This window comes from Stigmatopora argus, chromosome 14 (assembly GCF_051989625.1).
Source record: "Stigmatopora argus isolate UIUO_Sarg chromosome 14, RoL_Sarg_1.0, whole genome shotgun sequence".
Classification (NCBI taxonomy): domain Eukaryota; kingdom Metazoa; phylum Chordata; class Actinopteri; order Syngnathiformes; family Syngnathidae; genus Stigmatopora; species Stigmatopora argus.
In genome coordinates this window covers 17,152,299-17,165,942 of record NC_135400.1, presented here as the reverse complement: position 1 = coordinate 17,165,942, position 13,644 = coordinate 17,152,299, and the positions used below count along the sequence as shown (strand labels likewise).

At 40.6% G+C, this 13,644-nt stretch overlaps 1 protein-coding gene across 4 annotated transcripts in view; it reads right to left on the bottom strand.

The window, feature by feature from the left end:
* The window catches only part of LOC144087977 (adhesion G protein-coupled receptor L1-like), a 121,975-nt gene extending 111,363 nt beyond the window's left edge, over positions 1-10,612 (bottom strand). For 2 of the 4 annotated variants that reach the window (XM_077618135.1, XM_077618136.1), the window contains exon 1: positions 9,898-10,612. The gene's annotated coding sequence lies outside the window, so the exon portion shown is untranslated. The remainder of the gene's footprint in view (positions 1-9,897) is intronic. The other 2 variants (XM_077618133.1, XM_077618134.1) reach the window with 2 other exon arrangements.
* Positions 10,613-13,644: the final 3,032 nt, after the last annotated feature.

Here is a 13,644-nt window from a genome sequence, read left to right as displayed (position 1 = left end):
TATCGCGGTTAATGTAGTCCAGACATAAACGAAAAACCATGAAGTAGGATCACCCCCATTACAACTACCACAATACATTTTTTTGCGCCTAAACACAAGTACAATTATCAAAAACTGTACATTTACTCAATATTACAGCTGTCAAAACACTTTAATGTATTACTATCTAAATATAATTCACATTTAAAAACGTAACTACTTCAAAAACTGTACTCGCAGTGAAAATAGTTCCTCTCCACTTGATATTAATAAAAAATAGATTTATCTTTTTTTACCTAGTTCTACAATGTCTTCTGTGTCTGTCTTGCTACTGCAAACAAGTAAATTTCCCGAATACGGGATGAAATAAAGTTCTAATCTAATCCAAATGATACTTTTAGTCCAAGTCCTTTGTCTTCTTGTGGCCATGTTCCATTTTCCACTATATTCGAGGGATTACTGTATCATAATTTGCTAACCTTGATTTAAAAAACATTGCTTTCAAGCATAAGAAAACAGTTTAACAAACGTAAACAAAACAATACAAACTCCATTGAGCGTCACCAACAATGCTACAGCAACATGATCGTTCACTTTAATGGTAGCCACTTGCGGCTTATTAAAAAATAAATAAATCCAAAAGCCATCTGTCTTTCATATGGCATGCAAACACACACCCACTTAACGGCGGCGACATAGTTTTGCACCCGGCCAATGAATGGAGAGGCGGACAAATAGCTGAATAAATACTGCGGATAACCCGATCGATATCCTACACTCAATTCATTTCGAGTTCACGGACGTGCGGCGCGGTTCCCATCGCGCACTGATTAAACTGGCACCGCATTAATTCAGCCAATCAATAGGATTTTCGAATAAATCACGGCACCCCGACAATCCTGGCCGAGCGGTCAGCCGGGAGGCATTAGAATTCCTCACGCCGTCATTCCCGGAGGAGCGACGCACTTGTTTTTGTCGTTTGGAATGAAAGGGGATTCATCAATTAGCCAATAAGCGCCGAGCCGCGGATCTGAAGAAAAACGCCGCTTTGGCGATAACCCGAGTCGCTGGCGCGCGACGGGGCGATACGTGCTAAGCTACGGAATTTCGGGAACGATGAAGCGTTTTTTGATTGACCGCAGTTGTGCTACGCTTTGAGGTTATTTCATGAATTAACTCGATGGCTGTCATTGAAAAAAAGTCGTCTGACTAGATTGGGCGTCTATCGTCATCAATGGCGGTAAAATTTGAGCAATCACGGTCAGCTAATCTAGTTCAAAAGGAGATGTCGCTGGATGGGAGTAAGTTAAGTGAGCTGAATTGTGTCCATTTTAAATTATAATATATATAATAGTTTTAGTCATTAAAAAATATATATATAATTTAGTATAGGATTCGTCATTTCAGTTGCCTTCATTTATGATGCAAAAAAACAAACCAGTTAAAGTTTAGCTCCTCCAATATGGAGCTAAATCAAGGGATACAGTATAAGGAATACAAAAGTATATATTTAAATTAAATGGGAATACAAAAATATTTTTTGAAATTAAGTGGGAATACAAAAATATTTTTTGCAATTAAATGGGAATACAAAAATATTTTTTGCAATTAAATGGGAATACAAAAGTATTTTTTGAAATTAAATGGGAATACGAAAGTATTTTTTGAAATTAAATGGGAATACAAAAGTATTTTTTGAAATTAAATGGGAATACAAAAGTAATTTTTGAAATTAAATAGGAATACAAAAGTAATTTTTGAAATTAAATAGGAATACAAAAATATTTTTTGAAATTAAATAGGAATACAGAACTATTTTTGAAATTAAACAGGAATACAATTTTTTTATTTTATTAAATGTTTAGGGTTTGTTCATGATTTTTTTAAACATAAAAACCACACCAAAAGACTCACTTTTAGGTTCAATTTTTTTTCGATTTCAAATATAATATATGTTCAACCTTATGGCCCTATTTTGGTGTGGATGGGCGTGGCCTCAGGAGAGAGGTGCGGCCAAATGAGCTTGATTTCATTCCTTCCGCTTTAGATTTTTAAAAAATGTAGCTAGCCCCTTTTTTTCCATCCCAGGTTATTTTATTCGTTATTTATTACATTATATTTGATCTTTTATCTGCCATTAGTTATTTATTTTATTTATTATATATATATATATATATATATATATATATATATATATATATATATATATATATATATATATATATATATATATATATTTTTTTTTTTTTAAATTCATTTTATTCCATCCCCATGAAAACGTTTAGTACTTTCCCATCAGGGAGATTTTGCCGACATCTTTTCTCCCGAGAAAAAAAGCATAGATTGTAAAACGCAAGGAGAGCTGGAGCACATTAAAAGGTCCGGCGTGTCGGTCTTTGTAGAAGCGGGTTTAGCCATCTCTATTTTTGTAACCCGTACAAAAGCAATAGGGCACCTTTAGTGCTCTTTTCATACTGTTTGTCCAGAGCTCATTACCACAGCTTGTGTGCACTTCAGGGTTAAAGAGCAGCTGTGGGAAAGGTTGAATGTTATTTTTATTATTATTATAGTTATCCGCTCGGTCAATATCCAACAGAGACGGACGACTGCAAAGTCGGGCACAAAGTGGATAAACAGTCAATAATAGGGAAAATAACAGTCAAGTCCAATATACTTACTAAACTTGTCGTAACGCTCATGTAGCAAAGGTGGCGCTAATTAAAATACATTATTAAAAACTACAACACGGGCTGGTTAAGTGTTCATTGTAATTCCTACTGCGGTTTAACAGGGGTTGAAATACATTTACAATAATAATTAAAGACAAATATATGTACTGTATTTTCACGACTATAAGGCGCACTTAAGTCTTAAATTTTCTCCAAAATAGACAGGCCCCCTTATAATCCAGTGTGCTTTATATATGGAAAAATAAAATAAAACGTGTCATTCATTGAGGGTGCGCCTTATAATGCGGTGCGCCTTATAGTCGTGAAAATGCGGTATATTTTATTCTCATTGTTTCACTTTCACAATGGCAAAAAGGTCCTGCCTGTATTGTAAATGCATACTTGTCAACTTATACGTTTTTCCCGTATTTTCTACGTTTCGGATCATTTCAAATTGTGTACGCCGTATAACAACTTTTCTAGTTTTTTTTTTAAAGTAGTTTTTTTGTAAAAAGGCTAGTGTCAAGGCTGCACACAGTACAATATACAATGTATATGTATGAATGTACGTACAATGACAATAAAGCTTTCAAATCAAGGTCATCAAGGCCACACTTGTATACCAAATGTTTGTCATTTTCTGGCCTACATGAACCAAAATGGCTACGTATGGTGTTAGTTTCAGGCACTGTTCCATACAGATCACAGCCTTAACAATTATAAAAAGCAATAACTCTCCCATCATTTCTAGAACAAAGTCTTCTCCTTTCCTTTGTTTACGACGACCAATCCTTGCAAGAATACATCACATTGAAACAATTAGCGCCAGTATAATAACATAAGATAAATAAATCCCAGCGAAGGGAATAATGAAGATATTAATAATGCCGTCAGCGTCCAAACAAAGTGGACATATGGACGGCGGAGAAGCATAGGAACGGCGTGGGACGACATATGTCGAGGCAGATTGGAAAAGGCGGCACAAAAGCTTTTAGACGGCAATTGAACGCAGCGGTGGACGAGAGGCCGTAGTGGCGTGTAGCTAGCGTGCAGTTAGCGTGGCTGCTGTTTTCTTAATGTTTTCCAAGGCGGTCGGGGCGGCGGCGGCGGCAAAGGGGCGGTCTCAGGTGAGGCCGGCGTAGTCCCAATGTAATTATAATCCTTAATTAATCCACCCCGGATGCGCTCTCCTGCTAGTTCACTTTTCCATCACGTGACCTCTGCTCTTACTTTTTTTTTCACCCGGCAACACACACGTTGGAAAAGTCCAAGCCTGTACACAATAAATTGGTTCTTGAACTTTCTTATATATACACAAATATAACAAAGAAAAAAAGGACTACAAATACTAAGTAGCTCTTAAAAATCCACCACACTGACCTGAAAAACAACATCTTTTCTTCTACTCAATAGCAACATGTCTTATTATTGTTTTCACTCTAACCACCAAAAGCGCTATGTTTTTTAGGCTATAGTCATCCAAAAAGAGAATAGTAAATATGTTAGTTGAATGTCCTTTTGTTACCTGGCGTGACATTTCGTCAACTTTGTAATGAATTGTTTTCCAACACAGAAGCAGATATTTCCAAATATCATTTTTCCACTAATTGCAATCAGTCGACTTCGTTTAACGGTTTACGCCCTGAAGGGATAAAATATTGTCGAGAGGCTCGAAATAAACAATTGGAACAATTTCCCGAAATGATGATTTTTCTGATGCAAACAGTCAACTCATTTAATAATCAATTCCACGTAAATCCAAACATTTGCAGCGTCAATCACTGACTTTGTCCCAATACGACAGCAATTCTTGAGAAAAATGGGTCAACATTTTTACCTAGCATTATTCAATTCATTTCATCATCAAACCCTCTATTAATTATCGCAGTCCTCGTGAATAACAGTAATCCCTCGAATATCGCGGTTAATGTACTCCAGACATAAACAAAAAAGCACGAAGTAGGATCACCCCCATTATAACTACAACAAAACATTTTTTCGCGCCTAAACACAAGTACAATTATCAAAAACTGTACATTTACTCAATATTACAGCTGTCAAAACTTTAATGTATTACTATCTAAATATAATTCACATATTTAAAAACGGAACTACTTCAAAAACTGTACTCGCAGTGAAAATAGTTCCTCTCCACTTGATATCTCCACTATAAAAAAAGAAAAAAAGAACTGTGTTAGTTGAATGTCTTTAATTATTTTATTCACTTTGACTGCCAAAAGCTTGTTACGTTTTTTAGGCTAGAATCATAAAAAAAAACGGTTATTACGTTAGTGACATTAATATGTCTAATTAGTCTGATCATTCATTCCTTTATTAGCCGTAGCGCTCATCCTGAAAAATGTCGCGGGGGGTGCTAGAGCCTATCACAACCCACTATGGGCAGGGGACATCCTGAATTGGTAGACAGCCAATAGCAGTATTTTGTCTGTCGTTCCCTATTTTGCTAACAGAGTATAAAATAGAAATCCCGCCCCTTTTCGCAGGTAAAACTCGGGTGAGCACCCGAGAGAGCAGATAGGGACAAACACACACACACACACTGACACACACACTGTTAATACATTGTCTCTCCTAATTTTGCAGCCTGACTGAACGTGTCGATGTTGAGGGTTAGACTTTAAAAGGGGTCGTCCACACTATTAAGAAGACGGCGGCGAGGACAAAGAGGTGACGGTATTGACGCCGTGAGGACCCCGAGGAGGTGGGAAGGAGCGCGCTCCCGCCATTAACGCCCAGCCTCCCGTGTTCCAGCCAATTACGCCAGCGCCCCCGTGTCCGGCCGTCAGAATAACATGAGGATTGATCGGACAACCTATTAGCTCAATTGATCGGCGTTGCCTTTCATTTGCGGGTGTCCCTTTCTTTTTGGAGGGACAGGTGGGATGCGGGAAGCTGCCGGAAAAAGGTGGCCACCAGTCCGATTCGATTCGGGGGATTAGATACCATGATAAATCTCGATGGGGTCGACGTCGGGGGATTCGGTGGCTTCGAAGGTACCGTCTTTTCTCGCATATTAGCCGCCTCCGTACCCTTAAAATTGGCCTAAAATCGATGAATTTGACAATTTCTCTCGTATAAGCCGCCCCCTGATTCACAATTTTCACCTCCATATTCATGGTTTTAATAGGGACTACAAATGTGTTACTTTGAATGGAAAATTTTAAGCAAATCAGCGTACATGCTATTTCTGAAATACTATATTAATCGATTTATAATTCGACATTCCTAAAGGGTGTTGCCTGCACATAGACAAATTCAAAAAGGAAGTCATGTGAGCAGTACAATCAGAAAGTGTGTCCGTAGCGGTCTAGTTTGTCATTCCTAATTAAGATGGCGGCGCCCTGAGTGAGCAATGGCAAACACAAGTGAGTTTTTTCACATTTTATGCAAGATACGTTTTTTTTCCTTGAATTTCATTCATAGACGTCAAAATAAATTTTGTTTATCGTTTTATCTGTTTACTATCTTCTCTCTATTTTGAAATAAATGCCCGTATCGGCCGCATTGTCTTGCGTTATGGCGTTTCGTCTTTGTCACTTTACAGTTTCGTGCATGTCAAGTCTAATTTATGCGCATATAAGCCGTACCCTCGATTCAGTCATCATTTTTTTAAGCGACAAATACAGCATATATGAGAAAAAATATGGTATTTTCTGTCTCCTCGATTCAGTCATCATTTTTTTAAGCGACAAATACAGCGTATATGAGAAAAAATATGGTATTTTCTGTCTCGTTCGTTACGTCGGCCGCCCTAAAACAGCGCGTGTTGAGTCAATGGTGTGCAGTCAGTGGTAATAAGGTGTCTACTTTCCCACAAATAAAGATGTTCTTTTTTTTTTTTTTGCTTCTGGCTTCCCGCGCTGCAATATTCAATATTGTTTGCTATTAGAGCAACAGCATCCGGATCGATTCGGCCGCTTTAAGAGCGCCGCTGCCCTTCGAAAGCTTTGCCGTAGCAGTCGTGACCGGCTTGGCTGAAATGCCAAACAAGCAGTAGGGCAAGAAGGTTATATTGATCCGGTAGGGGGGGCCGGGGGGGGTCCCCTTTTGCTCAAGTGTCGGCAGAAACGGCGCCTGGAAAAGCCGTTAAATGCGCGGTAATACGAGCAAACAGAGCGAGCTAAACAGCGGCTTTCCAGATGAAGAGTGGAAATTGGCCAGGCGACAAAAGGCGCAATCACGAGTGGCCATTACGAGATTACCGTAACGTTGCTGTAGAATTTGCTTGGTGAAAAATGGCACAAGTCCAAACATAAAAACACTTGATTGTCGCCATTGATTGAGAATCAGGGTCTTTTCACTCGATAGCCAGCCCCCCAAATCCAGCAGTCAGTCAGTCAGTCAATCCGTCCGGCTAATTTTACTCCCACTCAATTTATGAAAAACAGTCCCCATCGATCCCTTCTTGCCATTCGCGCACTCGCTGCCGGCCCTCGCTTTCGCCAACGTGGCGCCAAAGGGCGCCCGCGGAATTGAATTAGCGTGAGGAATGGGTTCCAGGAAGCGGATCCCTCGGAACCCGAACCCAAAGGATCAAACTGGACGGTCTTAAAACGATATATATTTCAAAAATGGGATCTATTCCCAGATTCCGGTCCTTTTTTTTGGAGTGATCTGAAAAAGTTTGGGTAACCTTGCTCGGAAGGGTTAACAGTTTTACTTTAAAAAAAATGGCAAGAAGTATAATGAAAGCCATTTCATCAAGATGATTGCTTTGTCAAAATGACTTCTTTTGGAGGGCAGACGGGGAACAAAAAAAAGTCCCAATATTGCAAAGGGTTTGTCTTGAATGGATTATAATTGCAAAGCATCTCCAGAATTACAGAGAATCAATACAAAGCAGGGACATGATTATAAACAAAATAACTTCCTGCGCTCGACGGGAAGACCAGAGGTCGGACGGAGCCGGACTCTAATCGGATTTGGCCGCTGGAAGCAAAAATAAAAAACGGACTAAAAGAGAGCTCGGCTTGATTGCATTCGACTTCTTCATTGTCATTGACGGCAATAGACGTCAAAATCGTTATGATATGACCTTAAAGTTGTTGATCCGTCACCCCCATCGCTACTTGGTGACTACGGGGGCGAAGAATGTCGGCGAATCAGATGGAGCAAATCCCGAAAACGTGCCGGTCTTCCACGGAAACACACAATTAGTACGCGACAGTGAATAAACCACGACAAAGTGCAAACTTGTTTTACCACAAAACAAAATGTATCCGCACGAGGGGGGTGCTGGAGCCTATCTCAGCCAACCCCGAATGAGTTGCCAGCCAAACGCAGAGCACAATGAAAAAAAACAACCACTCACTCTTACAATCCTCAGCGCCACCGAGTGGGAATCGAACCCAAACTGTCCGCACCCGAGCCAGGCGGAAAAACCACTGCACCAAAACCGAATTCATCAAAACCAAAATATTCCAACATAATGTGTTTACAACTTTATTTTGCACCTCACAACTGATATGCAAAAAAAAACCAAAAAATTATGCTATTAACCCTTTCCTATTGCTCTAATGTTGACTAGCTTAGTTAAAATTGATTAAAAAAGACATTTTAATGCGCTAGTTTTGCCTCTTCCATAATTTCCCACAGTACAAGACTCGACTCAAACAAAAGTCCAACTAAAAGTTTCTTTTCCACACCCTGACATTAGCGTTAGCCCGTTTCTCATTAACGGCGCTATCGTTTCGGAAAATCGCGACGGCCCGGGATTTGCATTCCTGGAAGAAAACGGAACAACAACAACAACAACGCGTTGTCTCGAGGACACGAAAAAAAAAATGCTACGTAGCGGGTCAATTTCTGAAATTCATATTAGCGGCCGTCTTCCTGATTATTTCCCATTAACATATTCATCGAGGAAGTCTTATTAAAAGAGCTGTAGGGAAAGCATGCATATTAAAAAAAGTAGCACTCCAGAGCATACACTTTTGGGACATTTCCCCCCGCGTACGCAGAAAAATTAAAAATGTATACGTGCGTTCCAGTCCGTCATTTGCTCAGAGAAAAAAAAGGAAAAAAATTCCACTACAAACTAAAACGTGAACTACGATTTATCGTACGACTTATTAAAAGTCGGCTGCCGACGGACGCCATGTTAATGTGGGAATATTATTCAACCAGTGAGAGGCGAGAATCATTTTTCTGATGGCGATATGACGCGGAGACAAGAGGGAGGTGGTTGGGGGGGCGGGGGGGATAAATCCCTGTGTCTTGCCGGGGAGGGCGGCTTTGGCAGGAAACCAATTCCGAGTCTGGCTTCTTGAACGGACAGATAACGCCGTCAGACGCTTCCAATATTGCCATTTTTTTTCCTTCTTTTTAACACCTGAAAAATTTGAATTTCATTTACCGCCACCCTCCCACGCCGACTCCGCCCCAGCAAAACATGGCAATTTTCCGGGCGCCGTAAAAATTGCCAGGACAAACACAATGCACGGCGTGGAAATGAGCAAAAAGGCTTACCGGCAGGAAATAACGAGCTCGGTTGCCCTCTTTTGTTTCCCTACATAGCGCCGTTTCAATTTTATCGCGGCCAGACAAAAGGTTTAATTTCTACCGTGGACCGCTCCTACTATTTTTTTAATGGCGTTTTTATTATGTAGGGGAATTAGATCAACCTCGGGATGAAATGTTTAATTACAGCGGGAAGAAAGCTTCGTTCTGTGCGAGTGTGAATGTGTGTGTGTTGATGCTGCAGTCAAAAGCAAGGCATCGAACACCGACTTGGCTAAAGTTGGGCTGCAAAAAGAAAATGAAAGTAGGACTCAATTTGCAGCGGGGACATCCGTCAAGGACTCTCGTGGTCCTCCAATCCATCCCTCCCTTCCCTCCCTCTCCTCTTTGCAGAGGGCAAGTGGCCTCCGGGTCATGATTTGACAAGGTGGGGGGATTAATAGTGTACTCTGTAAAAAAGGATGTTGAGAGCGGTTGACTTTGTGGCTGGAGCTAGTGCAAATTCATAAACAGGCTGACACCCCGACGGCGAAATATTCCGCGCACGCTTGTCCTATTTTGGCCGCATCGATAAAAAAGATGCTCACCTTTGCTTCCTGTGAAAAGCAGGGATGCGTATGTGGGGCCATTAATATGAATAATGTATAAGGCGCAGGACTCACACACACATACACAGTAAAAAGGAGGCGCAATTCCGCAACGGGCATTCGGGAAATCATGTAGCATCATCACAAATTATAATAACAATAATAATAATAATTGTTCCTACCTGTGGTCGTGCGATCTTCTCACGCTGGGGAAGCTCAGTGTGGTTCATTCATTTGTCCGTTCATTCATTCAATGTGGCGTCCCAAGTCACTTTCTTGTACACTTCTTCCTTCGTGCAGATGCATGCGAATTAAAAATTAATAACAGCCCGCCGGCTTCGAAGCGAACGGCATGGCAAAAAAAAATTGGAGAAAAAAAAGATGGAAAAAGTCGCAACACTCGTGTGCTGGTCCTCACTGATTAAAAACAGCCGGTGACGGCGTCCAAATAGCGGACGCTAACCATCGCAATCTGGGCGAAAAAAATAGCACGAGGTGCAGGAAAAAGCTGCTTTTCTTTGGGTTGAAATGTCCTTGGCTCCTCCGGAGATGGTGATCGGCGTCCTTGTGTACTTGCAGCCTCGAAAGAGACGCGATGGGGAGGCAAAGCGAGGCAAAAGGCGAGGTGAAGCGAGGCAGGGGAGAAGGAAGGGAGGAAGGAAAGGAACGTGTGCAGCGTCCGTCCGTCGCTTTCTCGCTCACTTACGCACTCTTTATGATGATGATGATGATTCTTATTATTATTTTCCCCTTCTCGTCAGTCGATAGAAGGCAAGCGTGCACCAAAAACATCCACAAGCGCGTGTTGGGGGGGAGCAAATGCACTTAGCGTTTGGGAGTACAGCTTGGACGCTGACACGAGAGGCTGCTGGCAGGCTGGCTGATTGGCACCGCCCCGTTGTGGCTCTCACAGATGAAACACGCCCCCCAATGTCCAAATAAGGGACATATGCGCCCGCTGGTGTTTACCTTACTTCCGTTTTACTTCCGCTATCTCGAGCTTTGTTTTGTTGATGTTTTTTTTTGTTTTTGTTTTTTTAATTATTATATTAACTAGATTCCGCAATTCCGCGATTCCACACATTGAAAAGAGAATGTAAGGAATAATAAAAACATCAATAAAAATAAAATAAATAACAAAATTATTGAATTGAATTGCGTGCCTTTATTGACATTATACAAGTACAATACAAGTACAATAAAACCATAAAGGGCACACATGATAAGTAGTTACATTAATAAGTAGTTACATTAATAAGTAGTTACATTAATAAGTAGTTACATTAATAAGTAGTTACATTAATAAGTAGTTACATTAATAAGTAGTTACATTAATAAGTAGTTACATTAATAAGTAGTTACATTAATAAGTAGTTACATTAATAAATAGTCATAAATAAGTAGTCAGGTAAAAAAAGTGACTACATTGGTTAGCAGCCTTGCACACGTTTTAGTGCAGGTGCGAGAAATTAGTCGTGATTAGGTGCAGAAATTGAGTTGCGTATGTATTATTATTATATATGTAAACATATATACATACACACACATTTTTATTTATAGATTAATAATAATAACGATAACAATAACAAGAACAACAATAATAGTAATAATGCGTGTGTGTGTGTATGCATATACACAAAGTGGTTACTGCCGGCCTCGCAGTTCTGAGATCGCGGGTTCAATCCCCAGTGGGTTCCGACTTTCCTGTGTGGAGTTTGAAGAGTGTAGTATTTTCGAACGCTTGCCAAAAGGTGGGCGGCAGCAGTGGGAGATGAATGGGTGTGCGTGTGAGTCAGCGGGTGACGCGTAACAACGAGCACGTTAACGTGCGTGCAACGCTGCTGCATGCAGTCTCTTACTCAGCACTTTACAACGGGGTCATACATTACAACTGCCACTACACTTAAACGCGGCGAGGACGGCGGCAAAGGACGGTATTAGAAGCGGTTCCCCCTCAGCCTCCGCCGCGTGCTACGATAACCTTGCCAAAAGAGCTCATGCATAAACAACAAAATCTTATCGGAAATCGGCCCGATCGCGCCATTTTTGCAAGATCGGAGAGATCGGGGATAAAAAATTACCCGTATTTTTAAACCAGTAGGACGCACTTTCATTCATTCCTTCATTTTCGGAACCGCTTACCCTCACCAGGGTTGCGATAGGTGGCTAGCCAATCACAGGGCACTAGGAGACACACAAAATCATACCTAGGGGCAATTTAGCAAACAATTAGCTTAGCATGCATCTTTTTGGGGATGTGGGGGGAAAGCCGAGTACCCAGAGAAAACCCATGCAAGCCCGTGAGAACATGCAAACTCCACACAGTAAGGACCCACCTGAAATCGAACCCTCGACCCTAGAACTGCGAGGCCAAGGCGGCAACCACTGACTCCACTGGGCTGTAAAGTGCACTTAAAAGTTAAAAAATGTTCTCCAAAATAGACAGAGCTAATAGTGATATATGATATTTCTTTCTTTCTATTTTGAGATATGAAGTACATTGCTAGAAAATAAATTGGTTAAAAAACAGCCACCTATCATCGATTATAAATTGGAGCTTTTCCTTTCCCATTTTTCCCCCCGCAAATGATTTCTATGACATTTGTGGCCTGAATGGATGACAGAAAATAAGGTAAAAGCGCTCCATTTTGACATTTGTAAACTCCGCCAACCCGAAGCCGACATCCGTCACTCACGGTCGTTACGTCCCGATACTAAATTGTACATTGTACGATACAAACATCTTCAGCACCGACACGTTGAACATGATACCTTATAGATTAGCTGCCAGTCAGTCGCGGCCTTTCCAGGCCGTTCGCGTGACATCTGGCAAAAATTGCAATCGTGTATGATTCCACCCCGGGACAGAAAAGTCGTGTATAAATGGTGTCGTCACGACTGTTGTTGCTAGGAGACCAGAGGGTGTGACGTACAACCTGCTGGGAATACACACTGTACATCTGTTCCATCCAGCACACCCCAATGTGTTTTGTTTTGGTTCTCAATTTGAACTAAGCGATCCAAAATTATAGCCATAGAAAAAACAAGAATCACATTTTTGTTCAGTTGTGCAAAAATGAAGTTTTGTTTAAATAATTAGCTTTGAATCAATAAACATTAGAAAAAATCCAATGTATATAAACTGACCCAGCATAACACATCCCATCTACTTTGTTATATTTACTGTATTTTCTCGCGTATACGCCGTATTAGTCGCACAAAAAATGATGCCTGAATCGAGGGTACGGCTTATATGCGCATAAATTAGACTTGACATGCACAAAACTGCAAGGTGACAAAGACCAAAAGCCATAACGCAAGAAAATGAGGCCGATATGGTTATTTATTAACAAAATAGAGAAGAAATAAACAGATAAAACGCTTAACAAAATAAATTTTGATGTTTATGAATGAAATTCAAGAAAAAAAAGGTATCTTGCATAAAACGTGAAAAAAATCACTTACTTGTGCCTGCCATTGCTCGCTCAGGGCGCCGCCATCTTACCTAAGGATGACAAATAAGACCGCTACAGACACACTTCCTAGTTGTACTGCTCACCTGACTTCCTTTTTGAATTTCCAGCAGCAGATGATCTCCTTTTGATTCATAAAGTATCTCAGAAATAGCGATGATTTTTCTTCAGATTTTCCCTTCCAAGTTACCCTATTAAAACCATGAATATGAAGCTGAAAATTGTGAATCAGAGAGCGGCTTATACGAGAGAAATTGTCAAATTCAACCATTTTAAGGCAATTTTAAGGGCGCGGCTTATACGCGGAGGCGGCGAATACGCAAGAAAATACGGTCCTTTAAAAAAAAACGTAAGCCTTATTTTGCTTTAAAAAGCCGTACGAAAAAAAGCTGATGGCGTCTTAAAAAAGACGAGCGAATGAGAACAATGAGTTTTAACAAAAGCGCAGCGTGAGAT